Consider the following 13,312-nt stretch of genomic DNA (forward strand, 5'->3'; position numbering starts at 1 on the left):
CAGTCTCCCCTGAACCCTTGCGGCTCGATGATTGGTTCCTGGGCACGTGGTGCCGCTCAAAGCCACGCCTGCCCCGTTCCTTTCTTCCTGGAAATGCATGAAGAGCTGACAAGGTCATAGGAGGCACTTTTTACTGCCCGGTCCCGATCTTTCAGCTTCCCCGCCCTCACTACCCTCGATGGTGGGGCGGCCAAGGGCTATTTAGCAATCACCCCTGTGGATAAAGGCGCTCGCGGTGCACCTATGCCCGCAGAGCGCCACCACCTGAATGCCCAAAGCTCCCATCCAAGGCCTGTAGGTTTATGTCGTCTCTGACGGCCAAGGCCTATGGTGCCGCTGGACAAGTCACCTCCGCCCTGCACGCCACGGCTCTCCTGCAAGTCCGCCAAGGCGCTAAAGGAACTGCACGAGGGTAGTTCCACCCCGGGATTGATGCAGGAGCTGCGCTAGGCGACCGACCTCGCTCTCCGGGCGACGTAGGTCACGGTGCGGTCTCTCGGGCGGGCGATGTCCACCTTGGTGGTCCAGGAACGCCAACTTTGGCTCAACCTGGTAGAGATGGGAGAGGCCAACAAGGCACGGTTCCTTGCTTCCCCCATTTCCCAAGTTGGAAAATCCGGCGACACCGAGGACTTTGCCCAATAGTTTTCAGTGGTGAAGCAGCAGATGGAGGTTATCCGGCACATCCTGCTCATCGCTAAGGGCGTCCCCCTGTGGTGACTTCACTGGCTCCGCCGCAGCCCGCCCCTGCGGCCTGGCCCCGGCGTGGAGCCCATCGCATGAAGCAGACGCCACCCACCTCGCGGCCGCCAAGAACCAAGTGCCCCTGAGACGGGCGACCCAGGGACGATGAAACCGCTGCTCTGGATCTGGTAAGCAGACCACTCCATCCCCCAGTTGAGGGCCAGGAGGAGAATCTTTTGTTACCTTTGCATTTAATTGTGCTGCATGCCCAAGTGGCTGCAGTACCCAAGAGTTCAGCAAGAGCGGTTTCCTTGTTCCCCGGGTCACATATCCAGTGTGCACAGACGTCATCACGACCACTGTCCACCACTCGTTTTGGCAGGTTTGGTGCTCCAGCGGCAGTCTCTCTGCCCCTGAGCACCCAGCTGTGGCACAAATCCACCCCCTATGTGAAAGTCTCCACGGGTTACAAGGACAGGCTTCTTCCTCCCCCAACCCAGGCTGTTCCGGGGGTGGTCACAAGGAGCCAGTAAGTACTTTGATGTCATTGAACTTAGCACGGCCACGACACGGTGTGGCACCTCAGGCTCCACCACGCCGTGAGGCCCCACCTGCTGGTACATCTGATGAGATTGTCCCTCCGGCCGAGATGAAGAAGGGGTTTTACAGCCCCTACTTCATTGTACCGGAAAAAGGCGGTGGGTTGCGGCCAATCTTGGGCCTGCAAGTACTGAACCGGGCTTTACACAGACTCCCATCCTAGATGCTGATGCAAAGATGCACTCTAGCGAGCATCCGGCATCAAGATTGGTTTGCGGCGGTAGATCTAAAGGACGTACCTCTACGTCTCGATTCTACCTCGACACACACCCTTTCTGAGGTTTGCAATCGAGGGTCGGGCGTATCAGTACAAGGTCCTCCCTTTCGGTCTGTCCTTGTTCTCTCGCATCTTCACGAAGGTCGCAGAGGCAACCCTTGCCCCGCTAAGGGAAGTGGGCATTCACATCCTCAACTATCCCGATGGTTGGCTAATCCTAGCTCACTCTCGGGATGTGTTGTGTGCACCCAGGGACCTGGTGCTCTCGCACCTCAGCCGACTAGGGCTTTGGGTCAACTGGGAAAAGAGCAAGCTCCTACCAGTTCAGAGCATCTCTTTTCTCAGTTTGGAGTTGGACTCAGTCTCGTTGACAGAGCGCCTCATGAATGAGCGTGTACAGTCAGTGCTGACCTGTTTGAAGGCATTCAAACAGAAAACAGTGGTTCCACTGAAATTTTTTCAGAGGCTCCTGGGGCATATGACATCCTCAGCGGTGGCCACTCTCCTCGAAGACTGCCCTCCTGACTGCACTCACTTCCATCAAGAGGGTAGGAGACCTGCAAGTGTTCTCTTTCAGCGAAACATGCCTGGAGTTCGGTCCGGGCTACTCTCATGTGATCTTGAGACCCCGACCGGGCTATGTGCCCAAGGTTCCCACGACCCCTTTTAGGGACCAGGTGGTGAACCTGCAAGCACTGCCCCAGGAGGAGGCAGACCTAGCCCTGTCGTTGCTTTGTCCGGTGCGTGCTTTACGCATCTATTTGGATCGCACGCAGAGCTTTAGAGTGTCTGAGCAGCTCTTTGTCTGCTTTGGTGCACAGCGGAAAAGAAGCGCTGTCTCCAAGCATAGGATTGCCCACTGGCTCATTGACGCCATAGCTATGGCATATCACGCTCAGGACGTGCCGCCCCCGGTAGGGCTATGAGCCCATTCTACCAGGGGTGTAGCGGCCTCCTGGGCCCTGGCCAGGGGTGCCTCTCTAACAGACATTTGCAGAGCAGCGGGCTGGGTAACACCCAACACCTTTGCGAGATTCTACAACCTCCGGGTGGAACCGGTTTCGTCCCGTATAGTGGCACGCAATACAAGCAGATAAGTCCAGGATAGCCGGCTGGGTGTATCGCTTGCACAAAGCGCCTTTCACCTCCCCTGAGCTGAAGACATGCGCCATTAACTCCCAGTAGTGTTCACAAACTATGTTCCCTGGTTGACTTCCTCTGAGCCCTGTGGCAGTCGAGTTTTTGGAGAGACTCACTGCCAGCTCATTACACGTGCTAACTAAAAGCCCTGTTCTGTGGTAGGTGCTCCCCATGTGCCGGTTCCTGTAGGTAACCCCATGCAATGTATATCTTCTGCTAATTCATTTCCCTTTTGGCAAAATGCATCTTCCTTGGGCAGAGGCCCCTCTGCCACAGTCTCCATGTTTGTAGTAACTCCTCCCCTGTTGAGTAGGACCTACCATGAGACTTCCTCACATGACATACCTCTGACATAGCTCGGCAAGACCATGTGATGTATTCCCACTTAAATATCCCCCCCTCTCTGGGTGAGGTGTGGTCTCCGCGGTGTCCTCCCCTTGGGAGGGACACCCCCTGACTAGACCTGGTTGACCCAGTCGGATAATCCCCCTTTTTTTAGGGAGTGGAAGAAAAAAAGAAGGGGAAAAGAGGCCACGACTGGGCTAGCCTGTCTCTATCTCTTGGGTAGTCGACTTGTCCCCAAAGGGCCGTTTGACACTCATAACTATGTTGGGGGAGGTTACGTGTCGGCCTGGTGCGCTGGCTATGAGGCACACAGTTGTCTGCCCATCACACACCGCCAGTTCAGCCAGTTGTGGCATTTTGTATAGGGACCCCTAGTGTCACTACATCGACACAACGTCGAGTGAGTGATAGATAGGGAATGTCATGGTTACTTGCGTAACCTCCGTTCCCTGATGGAGGGAGCGAGACGTTGTGTCCCTCCTGCCACAATGCTGAACTACCCGCTGAAATTGCCGGGACCTTGTCTCGGCTCCTCAGCATAAAACCTGAATGAGTGGTTGCATACCAGCTCCTTTTATACCCGTATGTCCGGGGGAGTGGTATGCAAATACCACTCGCCAATTTTCATTGGCCATTTATGAAAGACCAGAGGTGTCTCGGGCTCCCAAGAGTGACCGCTAGTGTCACTACATCAACACAACGTCTCATTCCCTCCATCAGGGAACAGAGGTTACGCAAGTAACCATGACGTTTCCTGGATTATCTGCTAGGCAGAATGAAGCAGAGTTTAGAGCTGAAGCAAAGTGAAATGTGCCTGCGTCTAATGAAATAAAACACTAGCTGCTAGGGTAATTGTGAGCACTCTAGTGGCAATGAAAGTTAATTACTGCCTGAACTGATGAGCATGTATGTCATCGTTAGTGTGGAAAAAAATTAAGGTCTAACCAACTGGTCGACTGAGGGACAGCATTTCACTTTGGGGAGGACGTGATGTTGGGAAAGCTACATTAGCTTTGGTCATTAGAGAATGCTTTCAGCAGTTCAGATTTTCAGAGGTTGTAAATTTCACTGTGTGATTCTGCTTTTTTAGTCCAGAGAGAGTTGGTATGACCAGTTCAGAGTAGTTCAGAGTAATAACATTAACAAAAGTTGTTGAGCGGGGTGTGGGTTTGTAGTTGCTCAAAAGTTGTTGAGTGTTTTGCTCAAAAGTTGTTGAGTGTTTTGTAGCCGGCACACTGGGAAAAGTCACGGTTCTCCCTATTGCCAGTCCACCCCTGTTCACAAATCATTAGTTAAATACCCCATGAAATGTCTTGACGACTACAGTTGTTTCCCCCTTTTTTGACGTACTGTATTTCCTATTGAATCAGGAAGTTGGCGGGACATATCGAAAGGCCCTTTCCTTTAAAATAAATAAATAAATAAATAAATAATAGCCTGTAGCCTTTAGTTTATTGCCACAGCAGTTTACCATGATTGCTATTGCTAGAGAGATGCAGGTGATATTAGGAGGAGGGACATTCTCGTTCTTGAGAGCATTTGATTGGACAAATATTTGGATATGCCTACAAATGTGTGAGTCTGTTTTCTGTAAGTTTTAAATTCCAAATGTTAATTTTCTCAACTTTTAGGAGTATACTATGGTAGATGATCTCAAAGCTAACAGTCATAGGTCGCAAGACAATTTCTTCATTTTATGTGGTCTTTAATATACATTCAGATTGTTAGAAACAAAATTCCAGGTAACTTTTGGGTCATATATTTTCACAAGGACATTCTTCTAATTTTACCTGGCAGGATATTTAAATTCAATATGCTAATGTATTGCCTTACATGATGAAACACACTCATACTGTATATTCAAATTGGATTATTGTGAACTACTGAACTGCTTTAAACTGCATAATATTTGCTAATGACTTATTAATGAAAAACTTCAATAAATGATTCAGCATGGCCTTAGATATTATATAGTACCTTAAACAACGGTATTGCAGAATATTAATTATGTATTATGTAATACTACATATTACCTTCCACATTTTTTGTTTCATCCTTATTACACGGCATAAATATATACCTAACATATAAATAAAACCTAACAAATAAATCATTGTTATTGTAATCGAGTAGATGGCATTGTGAATTCTGAATTATCCATATTATCTATAATGTGGAAAACAATATAATGCCTTTCTGAGATAAATAAAATGACCACTATCTCATATGGTGGTTGCTCCCAGTTCAACCTTAAAATGTATCATATTAAAGAGATAGTTCACCCCAAAATGAAAATTCAGTCATTGTTTACTCACCCCTGTGTTGTTACAACCCCATTTGATTTTCTTTGTTTTTCTTAACACAAAGGGAGAAATTGTGAAAAACATTTATACCCAGTGATGTCATACAATGATAGTTTATGGTGACCACCTCTTTAAGCTTCAAAAGCATGCAAAAGTATAATTCAGAAGTCTAATAAATTATTCCATGAGACTCATGATTGTTATGAAAGCATACGATGAGCTTTGGCGCGAAACAACCCAAAATCGAATGTATTATTTTGTGAAACTGTTGACCATTGCTCTTCTGCGCATTCATGAAACTGCATGAGAGCAAGTTAAACCAGCCTCCACTCGGGAAATGAGGCGTTCAAGCGAAAACCCTTTTTTTTCTTCTTTTTTTTAAATCTAAAACAGGTCCACCACAGCGATAAAAACAAAAGAACATGACACAGCTCAACACAAACCATAGAACGTACTAAATATGTCTGATGAGTTTGTAGTTGAACAATTGATGCAGAGATACCAACATGGAGAGGATGCACGACATGCCTTTATTAAAAATAATAAATAAATAAAAACATAAACAAAACTACACCAGGTAAGAAAATACAGCCTAGAATGCATTAAATGTGGTTTGGCCACCGAGAGCAAGAAACCATTGAAACCATTGAAATTCAAGAGACTTATAAAACAAAATTGTCAGTTTTTATTTACTTTTGTACAATAATAATAATAATAATTACAAAAATGGTACAGTGATGGGTCAACACATCCAATATGAAATCTTGGTCCTGAAGCAAAACTTGTTGAAGAAACCCATTGGATTAAACCATACAGTACTCAAAAATCTCCTGCTTTTGTGCTTCGCTTCTCTTCTAATCTAAAGGCCTACAAGGGTGTGCCAGACAGGAGTACAAATAAGTCAAAACAGTACTAAAATGCAATGCTCGGCTCAGGAAGGTTGTTAAAAGGCATTCCAACTACTACAAAACATTCACAGCACACACACACACACACACACACACACACACACACACACACAAATAATGAGCCGAATCCTATTGAGGCTATCAGTGCAGCTCTGTCATTATCAGATGAATGCACAACAGAAACATAGGCCCGGCACAGAAGAGATGCAGGGAACCATGGAAAGACTTCATTAATAACAGGAGTCACCTTTTGCTATTTAATTGATTTGTTTAATTAATTCAGATGCACATATCGAATGAGCACACAACAGTCGCATTGCTCTTTAGGACTATTAAATGGCAAATGGTTTGTTTGCCTTCACAGAAGCGGATGGCGCTGTATGCTAATGTGCAAGGCAGATCATTTGTTTCAGCCTTTTAATGAAAAGAGCTCATCAAGAGGAGCCAAGGAGTCTGTTAATTATCCCCTGTCCATTTTTTATTCATCTCGGAGCTTGCAAATATATACCAGCGTGCTGGAGCAAATTATCTACATCATTATGATCGCTCTGGCTAGTTTATTAGATGCTGCTAGCTGCTTGTGCGGTACAGTGGTAAGTGTTGTACTACTAGCTAGCATGCTTTAATATTTAAATAGCCCAGTGAAATCAATATTAGCGTTTTGTGGCTTTTAGTCCATGTGTGTTTGCTTTAAGGTCATCTATATGCTAGTGTACCTCTTAACATTGACAAAACTCATTTTAAGCAGATATACACATTTCAAATTGACATTTATTCTCTTCTGAGAAAGCAGACAATCTTTTTTTTTTTTTTTTACTATTTTACGATATTACTATATTACTACTATTTTACTGTTACTATTCAGAATGTTTTCAATGATGATTCTCATATCCGCAACATTGTAATTTTTTATATTGTATTACAGTAAAAAAGATGATGTTGTCCAGTGATTTTTCTTTTTTTATAAAAATCAGTGAAAATGAAAGGCATTACCAAGGGAGTACTTCTATGATGTGTAAATATGTTACAACTTAAATTATATACTGTATATATATATATATATATATATATATATATATATATATATATATATATATATATATATATATATACAGGTGCATCTCAATAAATTAGAATGTCGTGGAAAAGTTCATTTATTTCAGTAATTCAACTCAAATTGTGAAACTCGTGTATTAAATAAATTCAATGCACACAGACTGAAGTAGTTTAAGTCTTTGGTTCTTTTAATTGTGATGATTTTGGCTCACATTTAACAAAAACCCACCAATTCACTATCTCAAAAAATTAGAATATGGTGACATGCCAATCAGCTAATCAACTCAAAACACCTGCAAAGGTTTCCTGAGCCTTCAAAATGGTCTCTCAGTTTGGTTCACTAGGCTACACAATCATGGGGAAGACTGCTGATCTGACAGTTGTCCAGAAGATAATCATTGACACCCTTCACAAGGAGGGTAAGCCACAAACATTCATTGCCAAAGAAGCTGGCTGTTCACAGAGTGCTGTATCCAAGCATGTTAACAGAAAGTTGAGTGGAAGGAAAAAGTGTGGAAGAAAAAGATGCACAACCAACCGAGAGAACCGCAGCATTATGAGGATTGTCAAGCAAAATCGATTCAAGAATTTGGGTGAACTTCACAAGGAATGGACTGAGGCTGGGGTCAAGGCATCAACCACACACAGACATGTCAAGGAATTTGGCTACAGTTGTCGTATTCCTCTTGTTAAGCCACTCCTGAACCACAAACAACATCAGAGGTGTCTTACCTGGGCTAAGGAGAAGAAGAACTGGACTGTTGCCCAGTGGTCCAAAGTCCTCTTTTCAGATGAGAGCAAGTTTTGTATTTCATTTGGAAACCAAGGTCCTAGAGTCTGGAGGGAGGGTGGAGAAGCTCATAGCCCAAGTTGCTTGAAGTCCAGTGTTAAGTTTCCACAGTCTGTGATGATTTGGGGTGCAATGTCATCTGCTGGTGTTGGTCCATTGTGTTTTTTGAAAACCAAAGTCACTGCACCCGTTTACCAATAAACTTTGGAGCACTTCATGCTTCCTTCTGCTGACCAGCTTTTTAAAGATGCTGATTTCATTTTCCAGCAGGATTTGGCACCTGCCCACACTGCCAAAAGCACCAAAAGTTGGTTAAATGACCATGGTGTTGGTGTGCTTGACTGGCCAGCAAACTCATCAGACCTGAACCCCATAGAGAATCTATGGGGTATTGTCAAGAGGAAAATGAGAAACAAGAGACCAAAAAATGCAGATGAGCTGAAGGCCACTGTCAAAGAAACCTGGGCTTCCATACCACCTCAGCAGTGCCACAAACTGATCACCTCCATGCCACGCCAAATTGAGGCAGTAATTAAAGCAAAAGGAGCCCCTACCAAGTATTGAGTATATATACAGTAAATGAACATACTTTCCAGAAGGCCAACAATTCACTAAAAATGTTTTTTTTATTGGTCTTATGATGTATTCTAATTTGTTGAGATAGTGAATTGGTGGGTTTTTGTTAAACGTGAGCCAAAATCATCACAATTAAAAGAACCAAAGACTTAAACTACTTCAGTCTGTGTGCATTGAATTTATTTAATACACGAGTTTCACAATTTGAGTTGATTTACTGAAATAAATGAACTTTTCCACGACATTCTAATTTATTGAGATGCACCTATATATATATATATTATGTATTTATTTATTTTTTTGCACATAACGAGAATATCATAATGACAGTCTTTTCCCGCATTGTGGTAATGAGAATCGGGGGGTAAAATATACATCACTGACATGAAAATAATGTCACAATGTAAAAAAATCTTAATGGAATTGGCCTTAATTTCTTTATGCAACATATAATGTCTTATTTGTTTAGTTTAGTTTTTTTTTTTTTTTTTTGATTTTGGAGTAAAATAGGACCATGACATTTTCTTGGCAGATTTTGTGAGAATCGCCTAAATGTTCTCTAGAATAAAAAATGTCCTTCCCGCTACAAAGGACCAACAAGTTAGCAAATCTAGGTTCACAGATGTTACGTAACTATGTACAGAATTAATGGCTATTTGTTTAAAAATGGGCAAGCCCCTCCAAGTCCTGCCGAAACTTCCTGTTTCAATGGGAAATGTATCAACATGGTACAGTAGACTATACCTGTCAATTGATTTCATGAGGTCTTTAAAAAGAGAAGGAGAAAGCGACCTGTTGGGAGGAAACAGGAGGGAGAGGAAAATTATGCGGTGGGAGAACAGATGGGTGTATTCGCACATCCCACATAGAGTCCAAATCAAAGGAAAATAACACCGCCAACATCTCTTAGTGCTGAATCATCATGCTTCAAGCTGTGGATGGAGAAGAGAACTCAAAAGCAGCATCCTCCGTTTGAAAACTCAATCTCATCCTCCATTCAGATCAAAATGCACTTGTTGGACAGCCAGTAACATGATCATAAAGGCACTGAGGAATTTGGCATGTTGCTTCCGAAAGTTCACATGGCCTGAAGTCAACCCCATTCAGACGAGTTAGTGACAAGCAAAATCCCCCATCCCACATTTTTGCAACAGTTCAAATGAGCTTACCTTTTCTGTGGTGCTACTGAAGCATCCTCCTAGAGACGGGTTCTAGTCCCATGGGACCCAGGAAGTAATTGCATTCACATAATAACAATAGTGAGCGTGATTCAGAGGTTGCATTTTCACTATAAAATTACATTTTTACTCCACTGACGGTTAGGTTTAAGGGCTAGGGGGTAGAGTATATAAAATATGCATTCTTGTTGACTATTAAATAATTTACAACTAAAAATGCAACTTCCTTTCGCCGCAACTCTGTGGACATTTTTCCTGGAAAATGGAGCTCACACATGCCCATTTAACAAAACTAGCAATGAACAAAACTTTTACAGCATTTATTAATCTTGGTTGATGTTTATTTCAACATATACTAATAATTTTTTTAAACCAAAAGTTGCATTTGTAAACATTATTTAAAGTTTATGCTAAAAATGAACAATTGTATTTTTATTAACCAACATTAACAATGATTATAAATGTTGTTAAAAAATATATTACCATTGTTTTTTAATAACGAATGATGCATTGACTAATGTTAAAGCAATATTCCGGGTTCAATTCAAGTTAAGCTTAATCGACTTTTATGGCATAATGTTGATTACCCAAAAAATTATTTCTACGTGTCCTTCCTTTTCTTTTTTTCTTTTTTTTTTAATATTAAAAATCGAGGTTACAGTGAGGCACTTATAATGGAAGTGAATGGGGCCAATTTTTGGCTTTTAATTTTATAAAAGCACTTACATTAATTCTTCTGTTAAACTTGTGTATTATTTGAGCTGCAAAGTTGATTAAATCATTGTTTTTACAGTCATATTAGGGTTTTAGGGTTTGTTGACAACATCGTCATGGCAACGAAGTTGTAAAAATGGCTATAACTTTACATAGGAAAGGTTAGTAAGTGATTTTATCACACTAAAATCATGTTTACATGCATATTGTTTATGTTTTGTGGCTATACTTTTAAAACAGTGAGTATTTTATCGTTCAAAAATTGGCCCACATTCACTTCCATTGTAAGTGTTTCACTGTAACCCAGATTTGTGCATTTTTTAAAGAAAAGGAGGGACAAATTCAAATAAATTTTTGTGGTAATCAACATTGTCACAATTGCTGTCGGTTGAGCTTAACTTGTACTGAACCCGGACTCTCCTTTAACGAATGGAACCTTATTGTGTTACCTAAGTTTCTTTCAAAGTTTTGTAAATAATTATCAGTGATTTGAAACAAGGTAGCATATATATAGCAGAGGCACCAATTTCTCGGTATCGGCAAAAGTTGCTCTAAATAATCAGATATCAGGATCAGCACATTTTAATTTTAACCCTAAAAGTTTAACCTTGAGTAAAGAACAGTTCAGTGACAGTTCATTTTGTTCAAGTTGATTTTCTATGCCAGTTGAGTACCAATCAACATATCTGGCATATGACCCATTCATTCCCATAATCACTTGAAGCATGATTTGTATTCTCTCCCTCCCAAATCAATCATCAAAGGTAAATTAGGCAGTACTGTCTCCAACTGCCTCTCAGCCATATCACACTTATTTTCTGACCTAATTGTCACATTGATGACATGTTTAAGGTTAAGAATTTCAGTGTTTGACATTTTTATTACCTGCATAATTGGAGCAGTTGATTAGAACAACTTTGATCTCGGTGGATATGCTCTGATCTTGTTCTGCTAGTAGCACTGAGACACCTTTTCACCAGCTCCCCTTGCACTGGTTGGTACTTGTCATCTGCTGAAGTTGGAGTGTCAAAACACTGCCTTTTTATTTCATCAATGCTCTTTGTGTGTTTTACGTAGTCACATCCACCAAGCCTGCAGCTGGAAGTGCATTATTCATGTTGCCCAAAAGCCCCTCAGAACTCTGACAAGCTCTTTCTCAGTCTGGGAGGTGTATGACAGCATTAAAAATTAATCCACCTTGTTAAAAACAGAGCTTAGGGCTAATAGGAGAAAAGCGATAATTTTTGTTGCTCATTAGTTATCTCACGGAATCTGTAAAGTCTACTTTTGAAAGACAAGTTGAGGTAACATTATGTACAATGTGCACATGCTGCTGAATGTACAGCATATCTTTAGAGCATCAAAACTGCTCTATGCCAATTTACTTGAAATGATAATGTCAGAGGATGATCATGAAAGTTTGGTGAATTGTGAACCAGCATTGGCAATTTCCTCAAACTGTTCTTCCATGGCTACAGAATTTGTAAGGCTCTTTCGATGGACCTAAGGTGGACGGCGGGGAATGTATAGAGAAAAGGCCTATATAGCCTATACTGTATACCTATAACCTTTCTTTGGTCCTCTGCAAATGGCAAAAGATCAAAAAAGCAGTGAATTGGAGTCAGGATAATCAGCAACAGCTCTGCAATTCCATTCTTATTGTTAAGAGCAAGAATAGAGCCTCTGGAAGAAAACTGAAAAAAGTGTCTTGGACAATATCACAGAATGCTTGATTGAAAGGACCAAATGAGTAAAGTGTTGAGCATTTTAACTTGCTAAAATAAAGCAATAAGCCATTTACCATACCTTTACCACCAATTTTCAATAAACAGTATAACTTATTATTATACATAAAAATAAACAATTCCTCCGATAAGTAATCCCTATTATCCTCATTCTATGCTGTTTGTGATTGCCAAACAACATAGCAACTAGCCAGCTTTTATACGCAACTCATCCAAACTGAATTTAGAGTCTGAGCTACCCGATATATAAAAGCATTTTTTACATGTCAAAGTGCATTTTCTACATGTCAGGTAAAATGTTTTGAGGCATTTGCTGTGACATTAAAAGTAGGGATGTCCTGATATCGATACTGGTATCGGAATCGGGTCCAATACCGCCCTCAGTTGTATTCGTGCTCGTAAAAATGCTGTGATACCAAAAACCGATACCATCTGATGCACGAATGTCATTATGTAAACATTCAGCACACAAATTAAAATCATGTTATGTCATAGTGTGATTATTAAACCACAAATGTAGTGATTTAATGAGATAAATATGCACCGATCAGGAGATCCCAGGAGATCAGCAGTTACAGAAATACTCAAACCAGCCCGTCTGGCACCAACAATCATCCATGCAATTATATAATCAGCCAATAGTGTGGCAGCAGTGCATACAATCATTCAGATATGGGTTAGGAGCTTCAGTTAATGATCACATCAACCATCAGAATGGGGATCTCAGTGATTTCTACTGTGGCATGATTGTTGGTGCCAGATGGGCTGGTTTGAGTATTTCTGTAACTGCTGATCTCCTGGGATTTTCACGCACAACAGTCTCTAGAATTTACTCCGAATGGTGCCAAAAACAAAAAACATCCAGTGAGCGGCAGTTCTATGGATGGAAATGCCTTGTTGATGAGAGAGGTCAACAGAGAATGACCAGACTGGTTTGAATTGACAAAGTCTACGGTAACTCAGATAACCACTAAGTACAATTGTGGTGAGAAGAATAGTATATTCTCAGAATGCTATTCTGAGATGCACGTTGGCGCTGTTTTGCCGCACGAGGGG

Source organism: Myxocyprinus asiaticus, chromosome 37 (genome assembly GCF_019703515.2).
Source record: "Myxocyprinus asiaticus isolate MX2 ecotype Aquarium Trade chromosome 37, UBuf_Myxa_2, whole genome shotgun sequence".
Taxonomy (NCBI): Eukaryota; Metazoa; Chordata; class Actinopteri; order Cypriniformes; family Catostomidae; genus Myxocyprinus; species Myxocyprinus asiaticus.